Source organism: Dendrobates tinctorius, unplaced genomic scaffold (assembly GCF_039654945.1).
Source record: "Dendrobates tinctorius isolate UK_male_01 unplaced genomic scaffold, ASM3965494v1 ptg000204l, whole genome shotgun sequence".
NCBI lineage: Eukaryota > Metazoa > Chordata > Amphibia > Anura > Dendrobatidae > Dendrobates > Dendrobates tinctorius.
In genome coordinates, this window is record NW_027361871.1 from 2,031,392 (window position 1) to 2,053,544 (window position 22,153).

Consider the following 22,153-nt stretch of genomic DNA (forward strand, 5'->3'; position numbering starts at 1 on the left):
TGACAAATTTACAGAAGCTGTATCGAGGACAAAGGCTTTGAAGTTTTGCAATTGAATGAGCCATCTTTTAGCACAGCTGAAATTTGGGACTTGTTTTGCTTCCAAGTTATGACACAGAATAGACAGATTGAAGAAATGCCATGGCAAAACCAAAAGGAGGAAAAATTATGACTAATTGATATTAAATACCTCAGCACTGGTTCATTTCTGATAGAGTTTTCCCCAAGCTAACTTCAAACAACAGGCACAGTAGTTGACGAGATAAGGCAACTCTGACAAAAGCCAACATACAATCTTCAGTGAAAAAACACTGACTGGTAAAAACCCTCTCAACATCTTCCCACCTAAACGCACAGGTGATATGTAGAAGAGGTGGGCGAGTGGTTAAGGCGATGGACTGCTAATCCATTGTGCTCTGCATGCATGGGTTCAAAAAACAATCCTCGTCGGATTAATCTGCTTCTTCTTTCGTGTTGAATGGTTTGGTTTTCATTTTTAACCCAAGCGGTGGACACTTCAAGCATGAAAGTTTACAATACTCCTGTGCTGCTATCAAACTTTGCAGAGTCAGATCTGTAAATCCACTCGTTTTAATTTGTAAAGCTTGATGCCATCCTATATTCTGTAAAGAAAATTATATCCTCTAATTCCTTTTAAAGTGTTTCAACAGCAGACAATTTTTTTTCTCAATTGCACTATATTAGGGCTGTGGGAAATTAATATTTGATGACAAACAAGAGTAAAAGTCCTCTTTTTGGGGTTAAAACCCACAAAATGAGATGAAGAATAGAAAGTACTGCTGACATTCAAAATCAAGATTTTCCTTTTACTAAATAGGCTCTTTGACCAACTAAGCCAAAGGACAAACAGGTGCGAAACATTAAAAAGCCTGCTTAGAGAGTTAAACAGCCCTAAACTGAGATAAAGAAGGAAGAGGACTGCTGGCATTCAAATTCAAGATTTTCCATTTACTAAATAGGCTCTTTGACCAAGTAAGACAAAGGACAAACAGGTGTGATACATTAGAAAGCCTGCTTAGAGAGTTAAACAGCCCTAAACTGAGATAAAGAAGGAAGAGGACTGCTGGCATTCAAATTCAAGATTTTCTGTTTACTAAACAGGCTCTTTGACCAACTAAGACAAAGGACAAATAGGTGTGATACATTAGAAAGCCTGCTTAGAGAGTTAAGAAGCCCCAAACTGACATAAAGAAAGAATAGCTGGCATTCAAATTCAAGATTTTCTGTTTACTAAACAGGCTCTTTGACCAACTAAGCCAAAGGACATAAAGGTGAGATACATTGAATAAACGGATTAGAGATGCATAGAAAGGAGGCATTTCAAAACTAAATCAACTGGTTTTACATTATCATGCTTGAAGCCATCTTTCTTCCTTTATATCGCTTAGATAGAAGAGATTTTTAATCTCACAATTGCACTATCAGTCGCAAGTGAAACACCTATTTTTAAGATAGGAAGCTGTGAGGAGATGAAAACAAGGCACTGCTGAGATTCGAACTCAGGATCTCCTGTTTACTAGACAGGCGCTTTAACCAACTAAGCCACAGCACCAGAAGACGGCATGCACTTGAAATCAAAGGAAGATTGAAGCACCAATCGAACATTCAACTGGTTAGCGCAGCAAAATAATATTGAGCTTGAGTTCCATTCCACGTAGAGCAGAAACATGGAATAAGATTTCAATCTCAGTCATAACACTTAAGAAGCCAAGTAAATTTTGAAGAGCATTCATTTAAAAGACTGACAAATTTACAGAAGCTGTATCGAGGACAAAGGCTTTGAAGTTTTGCAATTGAATGAGCCATCTTTTAGCACAGCTGAAATTTGGGACTTGTTTTGCTTCCAAGTTATGACACAGAATAGACAGATTGAAGAAATGCCATGGCAAAACCAAAAGGAGGAAAAATTATGACTAATTGATATTAAAAACCTCAGCACTGGTTCATTTCTGATAGAGTTTTCCCCAAGCTAACTTCAAACAACAGGCACAGTAGTTGACGAGATAAGGCAACTCTGACAAAAGCCAACATACAATCTTCAGTGAAAAAACACTGACTGGTAAAAACCCTCTCAACATCTTCCCACCTAAACGCACAGGTGATATGTAGAAGAGGTGGCCGAGTGGTTAAGGCGAAGGACTGCTAATCCATTGTGCTCTGCATGCATGGGTTCGAAAAACAATCCTCGTCGGATTAATCTGCTTCTTCTTTCGTGTTGAATGGTTTGGTTTTCATTTTTAACCCAAGCGGTGGACACTTCAAGCATGAAAGTTTACAATACTCCTGTGCTGCTATCAAACTTTGCAGAGTCAGATCTGTAAATCCACTCATTTTAATTTGTAAAGCTTGATGCCATCCTATATTCTGTAAAGAAAATTATATCCTCTAATTCCTTTTAAAGTGTTTCAACAGCAGAGAATTTTTTTTTCTCAATTGCACTATATTAGGGCTGTGGGAAATTAATATTTGATGACAAACAAGAGTAAAAGTCCTCTTTTTGGGGTAAAAACCCACAAAATGAGATGAAGAATAGAAAGTACTGCTGACATTCAAAATCAATATTTTCCTTTTACTAAATAGGCTCTTTGACCAACTAAGCCAAAGGACAAACAGGTGCGAAACATTAAAAAGCCTGCTTAGAGAGTTAAACAGCCCTAAACTGAGATAAAGAAGGAAAAGGACTGCTGGCATTCAAATTCAAGATTTTCCATTTACTAAATAGGCTCTTTGACCAAGTAAGACAAAGGACAAACAGGTGTGATACATTAGAAAGCCTGCTTAGAGAGTTAAACAGCCCTAAACTGAGATAAAGAAGGAAGAGGACTGCTGGCATTCAAATTCAAGATTTTCTGTTTACTAAACAGGCTCTTTGACCAACTAAGACAAAGGACAAATAGGTGTGATACATTAGAAAGCCTGCTTAGAGAGTTAAGAAGCCCCAAACTGACATAAAGAAAGAATAGCTGGCATTCAAATTCAAGATTTTCTGTTTACTAAACAGGCTCTTTGAGATACATTGGATAAACGCATTAGAGATGCATAGAAAGGATGCATTTCAAAACTAAATGAACTGGTTTTACATTGTCATGCTTGAAGCCATCTTTCTTCCTTTATATCTCTTAGGTAGAAGAGATTTTTAATCTCACAATTGCACTATCAGTCGCAAGTGAAACACCTATTTTTAAGATAGGAAGCTTCTTTGTGAGGAGATGAAAACAAGGCACTGCTGAGATTCGAACTCAGGATCTCCTGTTTACTAGACAGGCGCTTTAACCAACTAAGCCACAGCACCAGAAAATGGCTTGCACTTGAAATCAAAGGAAGATTGAAGCACCAATCGAACATTCAACTGGTTAGCGCAGCAAAATAATATTGAGCTTGAGTTCCATTCCACATAGAGCAGAAACATTGAATAAGATTTCAATCTCAGTCATAACACTTAAGAAGCCAAGTAAATTTTGAAGAGCATTCATTTAAAAGACTGACAAATTTACAGAAGCTGTATCGAGGACAAAGGCTTTGAAGTTTTGCAATTGAATGAGCAATCTTTTAGCACAGCTGAAATTTGGGACTTGTTTTGCTTCCAAGTTATGACACAGAATAGACAGATTGAAGAAATGCCATGGCAAAACCAAAAGGAGGAAAAATTATGACTAATTGATATTAAAAACCTCAGCACTGGTTCATTTCTGATAGAGTTTTCCCCAAGCTAACTTCAAACAACAGGCACAGTAGTTGACGAGATAAGGCAACTCTGACAAAAGTCAACATACAATCTTCAGTGAAAAAACACTGACTGGTAAAAACCCTCTCAACATCTTCCCACCTAAACGCACAGGTGATATGTAGAAGAGGTGGCCGAGTGGTTAAGACGATGGACTGCTAATCCATTGTGCTCTGCATGCATGGGTTCGAAAAACAATCATCGTCGGATTAATCTGCTTCTTCTTTCGTGTTGAATGGTTTGGTTTTCATTTTTAACCCAAGCGGTGGACACTTCAAGCATGAAAGTTTACAATACTCCTGTGCTGCTATCAAACTTTGCAGAGTCAGATCTGTAAATCCACTCGTTTTAATTTGTAAAGCTTGATGCCATCCTATATTCTGTAAAGAAAATTATATCCTCTAATTCCTTTTAAAGTGTTTCAACAGCAGAGAATTTTTTTTCTCAATTGCACTATATTAGGGCTGTGGGAAATTAATATTTGATGACAAACAAGAGTAAAAGTCCTCTTTTTGGGGTAAAAACCCACAAAATGAGATGAAGAATAGAAAGTACTGCTGACATTCAAAATCAAGATTTTCCATTTACTAAATAGGCTCTTTGACCAACTAAGACAAAGGACAAACAGGTGTGATACATTAGAAAGCCTGCTTAGAGAGTTAAACAGCCCTAAACTGAGATAAAGAAGGAAGAGGACTGCTGGCATTCAAATTCAAGATTTTCTGTTTACTAAACAGGCTCTTTGACCAACTAAGACAAAGGACAAACAGGTGTGATACATTAGAAAGCCTGCTTAGAGAGTTAAGAAGCCCCAAACTGACATAAAGAAAGAATAGCACTGCTGGCATTCAAATTCAAGATTTTCTGTTTACTAAACAGGCTCTTTGACCAACTAAGACAAAGGACAAATAGGTGTGATACATTATAAAGCCTGCTTAGAGAGTTAAGAAGACCCAAACTGACATAAAGAAAGAATAGCTGGCATTCAAATTCAAGATTTTCTGTTTACTAAACAGGCTCTTTGACCAACTAAGCCAAAGGACATAAAGGTGAGATACATTGGATAAACGGATTAGAGATGCATAGAAAGGATGCATTTCAAAACTAAATGAACTGGTTTTACATTGTCATGCTTGAAGCCATCTTTCTTCCTTTATATCTCTTAGGTAGAAGAGATTTTTAATCTCACAATTGCACTACCAGTCGCAAGTGAAACACCTATTTTTAAGATAGGAAGCTTCTTTGTGAGGAGATGAAAACAAGACACTGCAGAGATTCGAACTCAGGATCTCCTGTTTACTAGACAGGCGCTTTAACCAACTAAGCCACAGCACCAGAAAATGGCATGCATTTGAAATCCAAGGAAGATTGAAGCACCAATCGAACATTCAACTGGTTAGCGCAGCAAAACAATATTGAGCTTGAGTTCCATTCCACGTAGAGCAGAAACATGGAATAACATTTCAATCTCAGTCATAACACTTAAGAAGCCAAGTAAATTTTGAAGAGGATTCATTTAAAAGACTGACAAATTTACAGAAGCTGTATCGAGGACAAAGGCTTTGAAGTTTTGCAATTGAATGAGCCATCTTTTAGCACAGCTGAAATTTGGGACTTGTTTTGCTTCCAGGTTATGACACAGAATAGACAGATTGAAGAAATGCCATGGCAAAACCAAAAGGAGGAAAAATTATGACTAATTGATATTAAAAACCTCAGCACTGGTTCATTTCTGATAGAGTTTTCCTCAAGCTAACTTCAAACAACAGGCACTGTAGTTGACGAGATAAGGCACCTCTGACAAAAGCCAACATACAATCTTCAATGAAAAAACACTGACTGGTAAAAACCCTCTCAACATCTTCCCACCTAAACGCACAGGTGCTATGTAGAAGAAGTGGCCGAGTGGTTAAGGCGATGGACTGCTAATCCATTGTGCTCTGCATGCATGGGTTCGAATCCCATCCTCGTCGGATTAATATGCTTCTTCTTTCGTGTTGAATGGTTTGTTTTTCATTTTTAACCCAAGCGGTGGACACTTCAAGCATGAAAGTTTACAATACTCCTGTGCTGCTATCAAACTTTGCAGAGTCAGATCTGTAAATCCACTGGTTTTAATTTGTAAAGCTTGATGCCATCCTATATTCTGTAAAGAAAATTATATCCTCTAATTCCTTTTAAAGTGTTTCAACAGCAGACAATTTTTTTTCTCAATTGCACTATATTAGGGCTGTGGGAAATTAATATTTGATGACAAACAAGAGTAAAAGTCCTCTTTTTGGGGTAAAAACCCACAAAATGAGATGAAGAATAGAAAGCACTGCTGACATTCAAAATCAAGATTTTCCTTTTACTAAATAGGCTCTTTGACCAACTAAGCCAAAGGACAAACAGGTGCGAAACATTAAAAAGCCTGCTTAGAGAGTTAAACAGCCCTAAACTGAGATAAAGAAGGAAAAGGACTGCTGGCATTCAAATTCAAGATTTTCCATTTACTAAATAGGCTCTTTGACCAACTAAGACAAAGGACAAACAGGTGTGATACATTAGAAAGCCTGCTTAGAGAGTTAAACAGCCCTAAACTGAGATAAAGAAGGAAGAGGACTGCTGGCATTCAAATTCAAGATTTTCTGTTTACTAAACAGGCTCTTTGACCAACTAAGACAAAGGACAAACAGGTGTGATACATTAGAAAGCCTGCTTAGAGAGTTAAGAAGCCCCAAACTGACATAAAGAAAGAATAGCACTGCTGGCATTCAAATTCAAGATTTTCTGTTTACTAAACAGGCTCTTCGACCAACTAAGACAAAGGACAAATAGGTGTGATACATTATAAAGCCTGCTTAGAGAGTTAAGAAGACCCAAACTGACATAAAGAAAGAATAGCTGGCATTCAAATTCAAGATTTTCTGTTTACTAAACAGGCTCTTTGACCAACTAAGCCAAAGGACATAAAGGTGAGATACATTGGATAAACGGATTAGAGATGCATAGAAAGGATGCATTTCAAAACTTAATGAACTGGTTTTACATTGTCATGCTTGAAGCCATCTTTCTTCCTTTATATCTCTTAGGTAGAAGAGATTTTTAAACTCACAATTGCACTATCAGTCGCAAGTGAAACACCTATTTTTAAGATAGGAAGCTTCTTTGTGAGGAGATGAAAACAAGGCACTGCTGAGATTCGAACTCAGGATCTCCTGTTTACTAGACAGGCGCTTTAACCAACTAAGCCACAGCACCAGAAGATGGCATGCACTTGAAATCAAAGGAAGATTGAAGCACCAATCGAACATTCAACTGGTTAGCGCAGCAAAATAATATTGAGCTTGAGTTCCATTCCACGTAGAGCAGAAACATGGAATAAGATTTCAATCTCAGTCATAACACTTAAGAAGCCAAGTAAATTTTGAAGAGCATTCATTTAAAAGACTGACAAATTTACAGAAGCTGTATCGAGGACAAAGGCTTTGAAGTTTTGCAATTGAATGAGCCATCTTTTAGCACAGCTGAAATTTGGGACTTGTTTTGCTTCCAAGTTATGACACAGAATAGACAGATTGAAGAAATGCCATGGCAAAACCAAAAGGAGGAAAAATTATGACTAATTGATATTAAAAACCTCAGCACTGGTTCATTTCTGATAGAGTTTTCCCCAAGCTAACTTCAAACAACAGGCACTGTAGTTGACGAGATAAGGCAACTCTGACAAAAGCCAACATCCAATCTTCAGTGAAAAAACACTGACTGGTAAAAACCCTCTCAACATCTTGCCACCTAAACGCACGGGTGCTGTGTAGATGAGGTGGCCGAGTGGTTAAGGCGATGGACTGCTAATCCATTGTGCTCTGCATGCATGGGTTCGAATCCCATCCTCGTCGTATTAATCTGCTTCTTATTTCGTGTTGAATGGTTTGGTTTTCATTTTTAACCCAAGTGGTGGACACTTCAAGCATGAAAGTTTACAATACTCCTGTGCTGCTATCAAACTTTGCAGAGTCAGATCTGTAAATCCACTCGTTTTAATTTGTAAAGCTTGATGCCATCCTATATTCTGTAAAGAAAATTATATCCTCTAATTCCTTTTAAAGTGTTTCAACAGCAGACAATTTTTTTTCTCAATTGCATTATATTAGGGCTGTGGGAAATTAATATTTGATTACAAACAAGAGTAAAAGTCCTCTTTTGGGGGTAAAAACCCACAAAATGAGATGAAGAATAGAAAGCACTGCTGACATTCAAAATCAAGATTTTCCTTTTACTAAATAGGCTCTTTGACCAACTAAGCCAAAGGACAAACAGGTGCGAAACATTAAAAAGCCTGCTTAGAGAGTTAAACAGCCCTAAACTGAGATAAAGAAGGAAAAGGACTGCTGGCATTCAAATTCAAGATTTTCCATTTACTAAATAGGCTCTTTGACCAACTAAGACAAAGGACAAACAGGTGTGATACATTAGAAAGCCTGCTTAGAGAGTTAAACAGCCCTAAACTGAGATAAAGAAGGAAGAGGACTGCTGGCATTCAAATTCAAGATTTTCTGTTTACTAAACAGGCTCTTTGACCAACTAAGACAAAGGACAAACAGGTGTGATACATTAGAAAGCCTGCTTAGAGAGTTAAGAAGCCCCAAACTGACATAAAGAAAGAATAGCACTGCTGGCATTCAAATTCAAGCTTTTCTGTTTGCTAAACAGGCTCTTTGACCAACTAAGCCAAAGGACATAAAGGTGAGATACATTGGATAAACGGATTAGAGATGCATAGAAAGGAGGCATTTCAAAACTAAATCAACTGGGTTTACATTGTCATGCTTGAAGCCATCTTTCTTCCTTTATATCGCTTAGATAGAAGAGATTTTTAATCTCACAATTGCACTATCAGTCGCAAGTGAAACACCTATTTTTAAGATAGGAAGCTTCTTTGTGAGGATATGAAAACAAGGCACTGCTGAGATTCGAACTCAGGATCTCCTGTTTACTAGACAGGCGCTTTAACCAACTAAGCCACAGGACCAGAAGATGGAATGCATTTGAAATCCAAGGAAGATTGAAGCACCAATCGAACATTCAACTGGTTAGCGCAGCAAAACAATATTGAGCTTGAGTTCCATTCCACGTAGAGCAGAAACATGGAATAAGATTTCAATCTCAGTCATAACACTTAAGAAGCCAAGTAAATTTTGAAGAGCATTCATTTAAAAGACTGACAAATTTACAGAAGCTGTATCGAGGACAAAGGCTTTGAAGTTTTGCAATTGAATGAGCCATCTTTTAGCACAGCTGAAATTTGGGACTTGTTTTGCTTACAAGTTATGACACAGAATAGACAGATTGAAGAAATGCCATGGCAAAACCAAAAGGAGGAAAAATTATGACTAATTGATATTAAAAACCTCAGCACTGGTTCATTTCTGATAGAGTTTTCCCCAAGCTAACTTCAAACAACAGGCACTGTAGTTGACGAGATAAGGCAACTCTGACAAAAGCCAACATCCAATCTTCAGTGAAAAAACACTGACTGGTAAAAACCCTCTCAACATCTTCCCACCTAAACGCACGGGTGCTATGTAGATGAGGTGGCCGAGTGGTTAAGGTGATGGACTGCTAATCCATTGTGCTCTGCATGCATGGGATCGAATTCCATCCTCGTCGTATTAATCTGCTTCTTCTTTCGTGTTGAATGGTTTGGTTTTCATTTTTAACCCAAGTGGTGGACACTTCAAGCATGAAAGTTTAAAATACTCCTGTGCTGCTATCAAACTTTGCAGAGTCAGATCTGTAAATCCACTCGTTTTAATTTGTAAAGCTTGATGCCATCCTATATTCTGTAAAGAAAATTATATCCTCTAATTCCTTTTAAAGTGTTTCAACAGCAGACAATTTTTTTTCTCAATTGCATTATATTAGGGCTGTGGGAAATTAATATTTGATTACAAACAAGAGTAAAAGTCCTCTTTTGGGGGTAAAAACCCACAAAATGAGATGAAGAATAGAAAGCACTGCTGACATTCAAAATCAAGATTTTCCTTTTACTAAATAGGCTCTTTGACCAACTAAGCCAAAGGACAAACAGGTGCAAAACATTAAAAAGCCTGCTTAGAGAGTTAAACAGCCCTAAACTGAGATAAAGAAGGAAAAGGACTGCTGGCATTCAAATTCAAGATTTTCCATTTACTAAATAGGCTCTTTGACCAAGTAAGACAAAGGACAAACAGGTGTGATACATTAGAAAGCCTGCTTAGAGAGTTAAGAAGCCCCAAACTGACATAAAGAAAGAATAGCACTGCTGGCATTCAAATTCAAGATTTTCTGTTTGCTAAACAGGCTCTTTGACCAACTAATCCAAAGGACATAAAGGTGAGATACATTTGATAAACGGATTAGAGATGCATAGAAAGGAGGCATTTCAAAACTAAATCAACTGGTTTTACATTGTCATGCTTGAAACCATCTTTCTTCCTTTATATCTCTTAGATAGAAGAGATTTTTAATCTCACATTTGCACTATCAGTCGCAAGTGAAACACCTATTTTTAAGATAGGAAGCTTCTTTGTGAGGATATGAAAAAATGTCACTGCTGAGATTCGAACTCAGGATCTCCTGTTTACTAGACAGGCACTTTAACCAACTAAGCCACAGCACCAGAAGATGGAATGCATTTGAAATCAAAGGAAGATTGAAGCACCAATCGAACATTCAACTGGTTAGCGCAGCAAAATAATATTGAGCTTGAGTTCCATTCCACGTAGAGCAGAAACATGGAATAAGATTTCAATCTCAGTCATAACACTTAAGAAGCCAAGTAAATTTTGAAGAGCATTCATTTAAAAGACTGACAAATTTACAGAAGCTGTATCGAGGACAAAGGCTTTGAAGTTTTGCAATTGAATGAGCCATCTTTTAGCACAGCTGAAATTTGGGACTTGTTTTGCTTCCAAGTTATGACACAGAATAGACAGATTGAAGAAATGCCATGGCAAAACCAAAAGGAGGAAAAATTATGACTAATTGATATTAAAAACCTCAGCACTGGTTCATTTCTGATAGAGTTTTCCCCAAGCTAACTTCAAACAACAGGCACTGTAGTTGACGAGATAAGGCAACTCTGACAAAAGCCAACATACAATCTTCAGTGAAAAAACACTGACTGGTAAAAACCCTCTCAACATCTTCCCACCTAAACGCATGGGTGCTATGTAGACGAGGTGGCCGAGTGGATAAGGTGATGGACTGCTAATCCATTGTGCTCTGCATGCATGGGTTCGAATTCCATCCTCGTTGGATTAATCTGCTTCTTCTTTCGTGTTGAATGGTTTGGTTTTCATTTTTAACCCAAGCGGTGGACACTTCAAGCATGAAAGTTTACAATACTCCTGTGCTGCTATCAAACTTTGCAGAGTCAGATCTGTAAATCCACTGGTTTTAATTTGTAAAGCTTGATGCCATCCTATATTCTGTAAAGAAAATTATATCCTCTAATTCCTTTTAAAGTGTTTCAACAGCAGACAATTTTTTTTCTCAATTGCACTATATTAGGGCTGTGGGAAATTAATATTTGATGACAAACAAGAGTAAAAGTCCTCTTTTTGGGGTAAAAACCCACAAAATGAGATGAAGAATAGAAAGCACTGCTGACATTCAAAATCAAGATTTTCCTTTTACTAAATAGGCTCTTTGACCAACTAAGCCAAAGGACAAACAGGTGCGAAACATTAAAAAGCCTGCTTAGAGAGTTAAACAGCCCTAAACTGAGATAAAGAAGGAAAAAGACTGCTGGCATTCAAATTCAAGATTTTCCATTTACTAAATAGGCTCTTTGACCAACTAAGACAAAGGACAAACAGGTGTGATACATTAGAAAGCCTGCTTAGAGAGTTAAAAAGCCCTAAACTGAGATAAAGAAGGAAGAGGACTGCTGGCATTCAAATTCAAGATTTTCTGTTTATTAAACAGGCTCTTTGACCAAGTAAGACAAAGGACAAATAGGTGTGATACATTAGAAAGCCTGCTTAGAGAGTTAAGAAGCCCCAAACTGACATAAAGAAAGAATTGCTGGCATTCAAATTCAAGATTTTCTGTTTACTAAACAGGCTCTTTGACCAACTAAGCCAAAGGACATAAAGGTGAGATACATTGGATAAACGGATTAGAGATGCATAGAAAGGATGCATTTCAAAACTAAATCAACTGGTTTTACATTGTCATGCTTGAAGCCATCTTTCTTCCTTTATATCTCTTAGGTAGAAGAGATTTTTAATCTCACAATTGCACTATCAGTGGCAAGTGAAACACCTATTTTTAAGATAGGAAGCTTCTTAGTGAGGAGATGAAAACAAGGCACTGCTGAGATTCGAACTCAGGATCTACCTGTTTACTAGACAGGCGCTTTAACCAACTAAGCCACAGTACCAGAAGATGGCATGCACTTGAAATCAAAGGAAGATTGAAGCACCAATCGAACATTCAACTGTTTAGCGCAGCAAAATAATATTGAGCTTGAGTTCCATTCCACGTAGAGCAGAAACATGGAATAAGATTTCAATCTCAGTCATAACACTTAAGAAGCCAAGTAAATTTTGAAGAGCATTCATTTAAAAGACTGACAAATTTACAGAAGCTGTATCGAGGACAAAGGCTTTGAAGTTTTGCAATTGAATGAGCCATCTTTTAGCACAGCTGAAATTTGGGACTTGTTTTGCTTCCAAGTTATGACACAGAATAGACAGATTGAAGAAATGCCATGGCAAAACCAAAAGGAGTAAAAATTATGACTAATTGATATTAAAAACCTCAGCACTGGTTCATTTCTGATAGAGTTTTCCCCAAGCTAACTTCAAACAACAGGCACTGTAGTTGACGAGATAAGGCAACTCTGACAAAAGCCAACATACAATCTTCAGTGAAAATACACTGACTGGTAAAAACCCTCTCAACATCTTCCCACCTAAACGCACGGGCGCTATGTAGACGAGGTGGCCGAGTGGTTAAGGTGATGGACTGCTAATCCATTGTGCTCTGCATGCATGGGTTCGAATCCCATCCTCGTCGGATTAATCTGCTTCTTCTTTCATGTTGAATGGTTTGGTTTTCATTTTTAACCCAAGCGGTGGACACTTCAAGCATGAAAGTTTACAATACTCCTGTGCTGCTATCAAACTTTGCAGAGTCAGATCTGTAAATCCACTCGTTTTAATTTGTAAAGCTTGATGCCATCCTATATTCTGTAAAGAAAATTATATCCTCTAATTCCTTTTAAAGTGTTTCAACAGCAGAGAATTTTTTTTCTCAATTGCACTATATTAGGGCTGTGGGAAATTAATATTTGATGACAAACAAGAGTAAAAGTCCTCTTTTTGGGGTAAAAACCCACAAAATGAGATGAAGAATAGAAAGTACTGCTGACATTCAAAATCAAGATTTTCCTTTTACTAAATAGGCTCTTTGACCAACTAAGCCAAAGGACAAACAGGTGCGAAACATTAAAAACGCCTGCTTAGAGAGTTAAACAGCCCTAAACTGAGATAAAGAAGGAAAAGGACTGCTGGCATTCAAATTCAAGATTTTCCATTTACTAAATAGGCTCTTTGACCAAGTAAGACAAAGGACAAACAGGTGTGATACATTAGAAAGCCTGCTTAGAGAGTTAAACAGCCCTAAACTGAGATAAAGAAGGAAGAGGACTGCTGGCATTCAAATTCAAGATTTTCTGTTTACTAAACAGGCTCTTTGACCAACTAAGACAAAGGACAAATAGGTGTGATACATTAGAAAGCCTGCTTAGAGAGTTAAGAAGCCCCAAACTGACATAAAGAAAGAATAGCTGGCATTCAAATTCAAGATTTTCTGTTTACTAAACAGGCTCTTTGACCAACTAAGCCAAAGGACATAAAGGTGAGATACATTGGATAAAAGGATTAGAGATGCATAGAGAGGAGGCATTTCAAAACTAAACCAACTGGTTTTACATTGTCATGCTTGAAGCCATCTTTCTTCCTTTATATCGCTTAGATAGAAGAGATTTTTAATCTCACAATTGCACTATCAGTCGCAAGTGAAACACCTATTTTTAAGATAGGAAGCTTCTTTGTGAGGAGATGAAAACAAGGCACTGCTGAGATTCGAACTCAGGATCTCCTGTTTACTAGACAGGCGCTTTAACCAACTAAGCCACAGTACCAGAAGATGGCATGCACTTGAAATCAAAGGAAGATTGAAGCACCAATCGAACATTCAACTGGTTAGCGCAGCAAAATAATATTGAGCTTGAGTTCCATTCCATGTAGAGCAGAAACATGGAATAAGATTTCAATCTCAGTCATAACACTTAAGAAGCCAAGTAAATTTTGAAGAGCATTCATTTAAAAGACTGACAAATTTACAGAAGCTGTATCGAGGACAAAGGCTTTGAAGTTTTGCAATTGAATGAGCCATCTTTTAGCACAGCTGAAATTTGGGACTTGTTTTGCTTCCAAGTTATGACACAGAATAGACAGATTGAAGAAATGCCATGGCAAAACCAAAAGGAGTAAAAATTATGACTAATTGATATTAAAAACCTCAGCACTGGTTCATTTCTGATAGAGTTTTCCCCAAGCTAACTTCAAACAACAGGCACTGTAGTTGACGAGATAAGGCAACTCTGACAAAAGCCAACATACAATCTTCAGTGAAAAAACACTGACTGGTAAAAACCCTCTCAACATCTTCCCACCTAAACGCACGGGCGCTATGTAGACGAGGTGGCCGAGTGGTTAAGGTGATGGACTGCTAATCCATTGTTCTCTGCATGCATGGGTTCGAATCCCATCCTCGTCGGATTAATCTGCTTCTTCTTTCATGTTGAATGGTTTGGTTTTCATTTTTAACCCAAGCGGTGGACACTTCAAGCATGAAAGTTTACAATACTCCTGTGCTGCTATCAAATTTTGCAGAGTCAGATCTGTAAATCCACTCGTTTTAATTTGTAAAGCTTGATGCCATCCTATATTCTGTAAAGAAAATTATATCCTCTAATTCCTTTTAAAGTGTTTCAACAGCAGAGAATTTTTTTTCTCAATTGCACTATATTAGGGCTGTGGGAAATTAATATTTGATTGTGGCCTTTTGGTGGCTGAAGCTAGCAGACATTTCATTTCATATATATTTAGCTCTGGCTGGGATAGCACGCGTGCGGGCTTACGCGTGCAACAGATTAAGTGCAACAGGATAAAGTGTTTTGCAGTTAGACAATGCAGTTGGACAGGGCAGGAGACGGGTAAGGTGCATAAGTTTTTCATGCACGCTTGCTTCTTGGTCAGTTGTACTAAATATGCATTGATCATATCAACCTGCTGCTTATTTGTCTTCACTTCTGCTTTTTAACAACTCGCCTGCCCTTTTACACATTCTGTGCACTCTCTGCATATCCACCCCTCCCTTTTCCCCTCTCCCATGTTTAACTCTGAGGCTCTATTGACATTTCTTACCCACACCAAACCATCCAAAACCTCCATGCAGCACTCAAAACGTTCATACAAATCATCCCACCACCTGCTTTTTCTGTTTTTTCTCCTTTTAATAGTTGCAGGTGACATCTCCCCCAACCCTGGGCCTCCCTCCACCAGCATACATTACTCTCCTCCAGCTGCATATAGAAACCCTGCTAATCTTATTAACATTCAGTGCATGCCTTCTCCTCTCACTTTCCAATGTGCTCTCTGGAATGCACGGTCTGTGTGTAACAAACTGACTTACATTCACGATCTTTTTCTCTCTAATTCCCTTAACCTTCTGGCTATTACAGAAACCTGGATCCAGCATTCAGACACCACCGCTGCTGCCGCTCTCTCGTTTGGTGGGCTGAAATTTTCACATACCCCCAGACCTGAGAACAGACAGGGTGGAGGTGTTGGTTTGCTCCTTTCATCACAATGTGCTTTCCAGGTCATCCCCCCGGTTCCATCACTTACATTTCCTTCCTTTGAAGTCCACGCCGTCAGACTCTTTAAGCCCTTCTCCTTACGAGTGGCGGTCGTTTATCGCCCTCCAGGCTCCTCCCGCCAGTTTCTAGACCACTTCACCACCTGGCTTACTCACTTTCTGTCCTGTGACATCCCCACCCTCATCATGGGAGACTTTAACATCCCCATCAATGATCCGCTCTCCCAGTCTGCCTCTCATCTTCTTTCTCTAACTTCTTCATTCGGCCTCTCACAGTTTACTAATTCTCCTACACATGAGGACGGGAATACTCTGGACCTGGTTTTCTCCCGTCCCGGCTCGCTGCACAACTTTACTAATTCACCTCTCCCGCTCTCGGACCACAACCTTCTTTCCTTTTCTGTCAAGAATTGTCTCCTCACCCGGGACACCCCCACTTACCACACTTATCGGAATACACGTACCATTAATACCCAACAGCTTAGGGACAATCTCCACACATCTTTAGCCCCCATCTCCACCCTCTCCTGTCCAGACATAGCATTGTCACACTTCAATAATACACTGAAGAATGCCCTAGATGAAGCAGCACCTTCTATACGCAGAAAGACCCGACACAGACAAAAGCAGCCCTGGCACACAACACAAACACGCTCTCTTCAGCGCTGCTCGAGGTGTGCAGAGCGGCAGTGGAGAAAATCTCTCTTAGCAGAAGACTTCATCCACTATAAGTTCATGCTCAAAACCTATAACTCTGCCCTTCATCTGGCCAAACAATCCTACTTCACCACCCTCATCACCTCACTATCCAACAACCCAAGACGACTTTTTGAAACCTTAAACTCCCTCCTGAAACCTAAAGTACAGGCCCCCATCACCAACCTCAGCGGTGAGGATCTGGCCACTTATTTCCTAGAAAAAATCAACCACATCCATCAGTATATCTCAGCCCTATCTCCTCAGTGCCTGGATCCCCTTCCCTGCCGCACCTCAAGCTCACTAGACATCTTTGAGCCTGTTTCAGAAGAAGAAGTTTCCAAGCTCCTCGCTTCTGCTCGGCCTACAACCTGCAACAGTGACCCTATTCCTTCACAGCTCCTGCAGTCTCTCTCACCAGTGGTCACCACTCACCTGACTAAAATATTTAACCTCTCTCTTTCTTCAGGTATATTTCCCTCTTCATTTAAACATGCCATCATAACCCCTTTACTTAAAAAGCCATCCCTGGACCAGAACTGCACTGCTAACTACAGACCTGTCTCTAACCTTCCCTTCATCTCTAAACTCCTGGAACGCCTGGTCCACTCCCGTTTAATCCGCTATCTCTCGGATAACTCTCTTCTCGACCCCTTACAATCTGGTTTCCGCTCTTTACACTCTACTGAAACTGCCCTCACTAAAGTCTCTAATGATTTAATAACAGCTAAATCGAAAGGTCATTGCTCCCTGCTGATTCTCCTGGATCTCTCTGCCGCATTTGACACTGTGGATCACCAGCTCCTCCTCACTATGCTCCGCTCTATAGGCCTCAAGGACACAGCCCTCTCCTGGTTCTCCTCCTACCTCTCTGACCGCTCCTTCACTGTATCTTTTTCCGGCTCCTCTTCCTCTTCTCGTCCCCTTACTATCGGGGTCCCGCAGGGCTCAGTCCTAGGCCCCCTCCTCTTCTCTTTATACACTGCCCCTATTGGACAAACAATCAGCAGATTTGGGTTCCAGTATCATCTCTATGCTGATGACACCCAATTATACACTTCTTCCCCTGACATCACCCCTACCCTAATTCAAAATACCAAGGATTGTCTGTCTGCTGTCTCTAGCATCATGTCCTCCCTCTATCTGAAACTAAATCTCTCTAAAACTGAACTTCTTGTGTTTCTCCCCTCTACTAACCTCACTCTACCTAACATCGAAATAACCCTGGAGGGTTCAACCATAACTCCCAAGCAGCATGCCCGCTGTCTTGGGGTCATATTCGACACTGAACTTTCCTTTACTCCGTACATCCGATCACTCAGTCGCTCTTGTCACCTGCATCTTAAAAACATCTCCAGAATCCGACCTTTTCTCACCTTTGAAACTGCTAAGACTCTTACTGTCGCTCTTATTCATTCTCGTCTGGACTACTGCAACTCTCTTCTGATCGGTCTCCCTCTTACCAAACTTTCTCCTCTCCAATCCATCTTGAATGCGGCAGCCAGGGTCATATTTCTGTCCAGCCGCTTCACCGATGCCTCCATCTTGTGCCAGTCATTACACTGGCTACCTATTCGCTACAGGGTCCAGTATAAACTCATCTCTCTCACCCACAAAGCTCTCCACTGTTCTGCACCGCCTTATATCTCCTCTCTCATCTCTGTCTATCGCCCTACACGTGCCCTCCGTTCTACAAATGACCTAAGACTAACATCCCCCGTAATCCGAACCTCGCACCTCCGTCTCCAAGACTTCTCTCGTGCTGCTCCAGCTCTCTGGAATGCACTTCCCCAGACGATCAGACTGATACCTAGCCCTGACCTATTCAAGCGCGCTTTGAAAACCCATCTCTTCAAAGAAGCCTATCACATCAACTACTCAGCAAGCTAACTTTGCCCTGTTCCCTCCTTCCAAATATTATTCTGAATCTGCACCCTACTATTCATCTGTCTCCACACCCTTCATGCACATGATAACTGCACTTGATACTTGTCTATTGCGCTTAAACACACGGGCTGATGACCGGATCATGCAGCTTTATATGAAAATCCCTATTATAATTGCCAGACCTGAATTAACAAGCATTTCTCACCTACTGTGTCCCCCCATTTCCTTGTAGATTGTAAGCTTGCGAGCAGGGACCTCACTCCTAATGTCATTGTTTGAATTGTCTTAACTTGTATTGAATTTATTGTCTGTACATGTCCCCGCTTAATTGTAAAGTGCTGCGGAATATGTTGGCGCTATATAAATAAAAATTATTATTATTATAAATTATTATTATTATTATTTGATGACAAACAAGAGTAAAAGTCCTCTTTTTGGGGTAAAAACCCACAAAATGAGATGAAGAATAGAAAGTCCTGCTGACATTCAAAATCAAGATTTTCCTTTTACTAAATAGGCTCTTTGACCAACTAAGCCAAAGGACAAACAGGTGCGAAACATTAAAAACGCCTGCTTAGAGAGTTAAACAGCCCTAAACTGAGATAAAGAAGGAAAAGGACTGCTGGCATTCAAATTTAAGATTTTCCATTTACTAAATAGGCTCTTTGACCAAGTAAGACAAAGGACAAACAGGTGTGATACATTAGAAAGCCTGCTTAGAGAGTTAAACAGCCCTAAACTGAGATAAAGAAGGAAGAGGACTGCTGGCATTCAAATTCAAGATTTTCTGTTTACTAAACAGGCTCTTTGACCAACTAAGACAAAGGACAAATAGGTGTGATACATTAGAAAGCCTGCTTAGAGAGTTAAGAAGCCCCAAACTGACATAAAGAAAGAATAGCTGGCATTCAAATTCAAGATTTTCTGTTTACTAAACAGGCTCTTTGACCAACTAAGCCAAAGGACATAAAGGTGAGATACATTGGATAAAAGGATTAGAGATGCATAGAGAGGAGGCATTTCAAAACTAAACCAACTGGTTTTACATTGTCATGCTTGAAGCCATCTTTCTTCCTTTATATCGCTTAGATAGAAGAGATTTTTAATCTCACAATTGCACTATCAGTCGCAAGTGAAACACCTATTTTTAAGATAGGAAGCTTCTTTGTGAGGAGATGAAAACAAGGCACTGCTGAGATTCGAACTCAGGATCTCCTGTTTACTAGACAGGCGCTTTAACCAACTAAGGCCTGTTTCACACTTCCGTTTTTTCAAATCCGTCAAAATCCGTTGTTTTCCGTAAAAAAACGGATCCGCCATTTTTTGCAGGATCCGTTTTTTGTCCCATAGACTTCCATTACGGTTACCGCGGATCCGTCAAAAAAACGGATTCGTTTTTAAAAAAACGGATCCGTTTGCATCAGTTTCCGTCAAAAAAACGGAAACGGATCCGTTTGGCGGACACAAAAACGGAAGTGTGAAACAGGCCTAAGCCACAGCACCAAAAGATGGCATGCACTTGAAATCAAAGGAAGATTGAAGCACCAATCGAACATTCAACTGGTTAGCGCAGCAAAATAATATTGAGCTTGAGTTCCATTCCACGTAGAGCAGAAACATGGAATAACATTTCAATCTCAGTCATAACACTTAAGAAGCCAAGTAAATTTTGAAGAGGATTCATTTAAAAGACTGACAAATTTACAGAAGCTGTATCGAGGACAAAGGCTTTGAAGTTTTGCAATTGAATGAGCCATCTTTTAGCACAGCTGAAATTTGGGACTTGTTTTGCTTCCAGGTTATGACACAGAATAGACAGATTGAAGAAATGCCATGGCAAAACCAAAAGGAGGAAAAATTATGACTAATTGATATTAAAAACCTCAGCACTGGTTCATTTCTGATAGAGTTTTCCTCAAGCTAACTTCAAACAACAGGCACTGTAGTTGACGAGATAAGGCAACTCTGACAAAAGCCAACATACAATCTTCAGTGAAAAAACACTGACTGGTAAAAACCCTCTCAACATCTTCCCACCTAAACGCACAGGTGCTATGGAGAAGAAGTGGCCGAGTGGTTAAGGCGATGGACTGCTAATCCATTGTGCTCTGCATGCATGGGTTCGAATTCCATCCTCGTCGGATTAATCTGCTTCTTCTTTCGTGTTGAATGGTTTGGTTTTCATTTTTAACCCAAGCGGTGGACACTTCAAGCATTAAAGTTTACAATACTCCTGTGCTGCTATCAAACTTTGCAGAGTCAGATCTGTAAATCCACTGGTTTTAATTTGTAAAGCTTGATGCCATCCTATATTCTGTAAAGAAAATTATATCCTCTAATTCCTTTTAAAGTGTTTCAACAGCAGACAATTTTTTTTCTCAATTGCACTATATTAGGGCTGTGGGAAATTAATATTTGATGACAAACAAGAGTAAAAGTCCTCTTTTTGGGGTAAAAACCCACAAAATGAGATGAAGAATAGAAAGGACTGCTGACATTCAAAATCAAGATTTTCCTTTTACTAAATAGGCTCTTTGACCAACTAAGCCAAAGGACAAACAGGTGCGAAACATTAAAAAGCCTGCTTAGAGAGTTAAACAGCCCTAAACTGAGATAAAGAAGGAAAAAGACTGCTGGCATTCAAATTCAAGATTTTCCATTTACTAAATAGGCTCTTTGACCAACTAAGACAAAGGACAAACAGGTGTGATACATTAGAAAGCCTGCTTAGAGAGTTAAACAGCCCTAAACTGAGATAAAGAAGGAAGAGGACTGCTGGCATTCAAATTCAAGATTTTCTGTTTATTAAACAGGCTCTTTGACCAACTAAGACAAAGGACAAATAGGTGTGATACATTAGAAAGCCTGCTTAGAGAGTTAAGAAGCCCCAAACTGACATAAAGAAAGAATAGCTGGCATTCAAATTCAAGATTTTCTGTTTACTAAACAGGCTCTTTGACCAACTAAGCCAAAGGACATAAAGGTGAGATACATTGGATAAAAGGATTAGAGATGCATAGAGAGGAGGCATTTCAAAACTAAACCAACTGGTTTTACATTGTCATGCTTGAAGCCATCTTTCTTCCTTTATATCGCTTAGATAGAAGAGATTTTTAATCTCACAATTGCACTATCAGTGGCAAGTGAAACACCTATTTTTAAGATAGGAAGCTTCTTTGTGAGGAGATGAAAACAAGGCACTGCTGAGATTCGAACTCAGGATCTCCTGTTTACTAGACAGGCGCTTTAACCAACTAAGCCACAGTACCAGAAGATGGCATGCACTTGAAATCAAAGGAAGATTGAAGCACCAATCGAACATTCAACTGGTTAGCGCAGCAAAATACTATTGAGCTTGAGTTCCATTCCACGTAGAGCAGAAACATGGAATAAGATTTCAATCTCAGTCATAACACTTAAGAAGCCAAGTAAATTTTGAAGAGCATTCATTTAAAAGACTGACAAATTTACAGAAGCTGTATCGAGGACAAAGGCTTTGAAGTTTTGCAATTGAATGAGCCATCTTTTAGCACAGCTGAAATTTGGGACTTGTTTTGCTTCCAAGTTATGACACAGAATAGACAGATTGAAGAAATGCCATGGTAAAACCAAAAGGAGGAAAAATTATGACTAATTGATATTAAAAACCTCAGCACTGGTTCATTTCTGATAGAGTTTTCCCCAAGCTAACTTCAAACAACAGGCACTGTAGTTGATGAGATAAGGCAACTCTGACAAAAGCCAACATACAATCTTCAGTGAAAAAACACTGACTGGTAAAAACCCTCTCAACATCTTCCCACCTAAACGCACGGGCGCTATGTAGACGAGGTGGCCGAGTGGTTAAGGTGATTGACTGCAAATCCATTGTGCTCTGCATGCATGGGTTCGAATCCCATCCTTGTCG

General features: G+C 39.3%; 9 non-coding genes across 9 annotated transcripts; 4 read left to right on the plus strand and 5 right to left on the minus strand.

Annotated features, from left to right (window-relative positions):
• Positions 1-1,498: 1,498 nt before the first annotated feature.
• TRNAT-AGU (transfer RNA threonine (anticodon AGU)) lies at positions 1,499-1,572 on the minus strand. Its single transcript has one exon. It is a non-coding gene; the product is annotated as a tRNA-Thr (tRNA).
• A 1,666-nt stretch (positions 1,573-3,238) lies between these two features.
• On the minus strand, positions 3,239-3,312 carry TRNAT-AGU (transfer RNA threonine (anticodon AGU)). The gene has a single exon. It is a non-coding gene; the product is annotated as a tRNA-Thr (tRNA).
• Positions 3,313-6,913: 3,601 nt separating this feature from the next.
• Positions 6,914-6,987, minus strand: TRNAT-AGU (transfer RNA threonine (anticodon AGU)). Its single transcript has one exon. It is a non-coding gene; the product is annotated as a tRNA-Thr (tRNA).
• A 556-nt stretch (positions 6,988-7,543) lies between these two features.
• TRNAS-GCU (transfer RNA serine (anticodon GCU)) lies at positions 7,544-7,625 on the plus strand. The gene has a single exon. It is a non-coding gene; the product is annotated as a tRNA-Ser (tRNA).
• Positions 7,626-12,710: 5,085 nt separating this feature from the next.
• TRNAS-GCU (transfer RNA serine (anticodon GCU)) lies at positions 12,711-12,792 on the plus strand. Its single transcript has one exon. It is a non-coding gene; the product is annotated as a tRNA-Ser (tRNA).
• A 1,055-nt stretch (positions 12,793-13,847) lies between these two features.
• On the minus strand, positions 13,848-13,921 carry TRNAT-AGU (transfer RNA threonine (anticodon AGU)). Its single transcript has one exon. It is a non-coding gene; the product is annotated as a tRNA-Thr (tRNA).
• A 556-nt stretch (positions 13,922-14,477) lies between these two features.
• On the plus strand, positions 14,478-14,559 carry TRNAS-GCU (transfer RNA serine (anticodon GCU)). Its single transcript has one exon. It is a non-coding gene; the product is annotated as a tRNA-Ser (tRNA).
• Positions 14,560-21,441: 6,882 nt separating this feature from the next.
• TRNAT-AGU (transfer RNA threonine (anticodon AGU)) lies at positions 21,442-21,515 on the minus strand. Its single transcript has one exon. It is a non-coding gene; the product is annotated as a tRNA-Thr (tRNA).
• A 556-nt stretch (positions 21,516-22,071) lies between these two features.
• On the plus strand, positions 22,072-22,153 carry TRNAC-GCA (transfer RNA cysteine (anticodon GCA)). Its single transcript has one exon. It is a non-coding gene; the product is annotated as a tRNA-Cys (tRNA).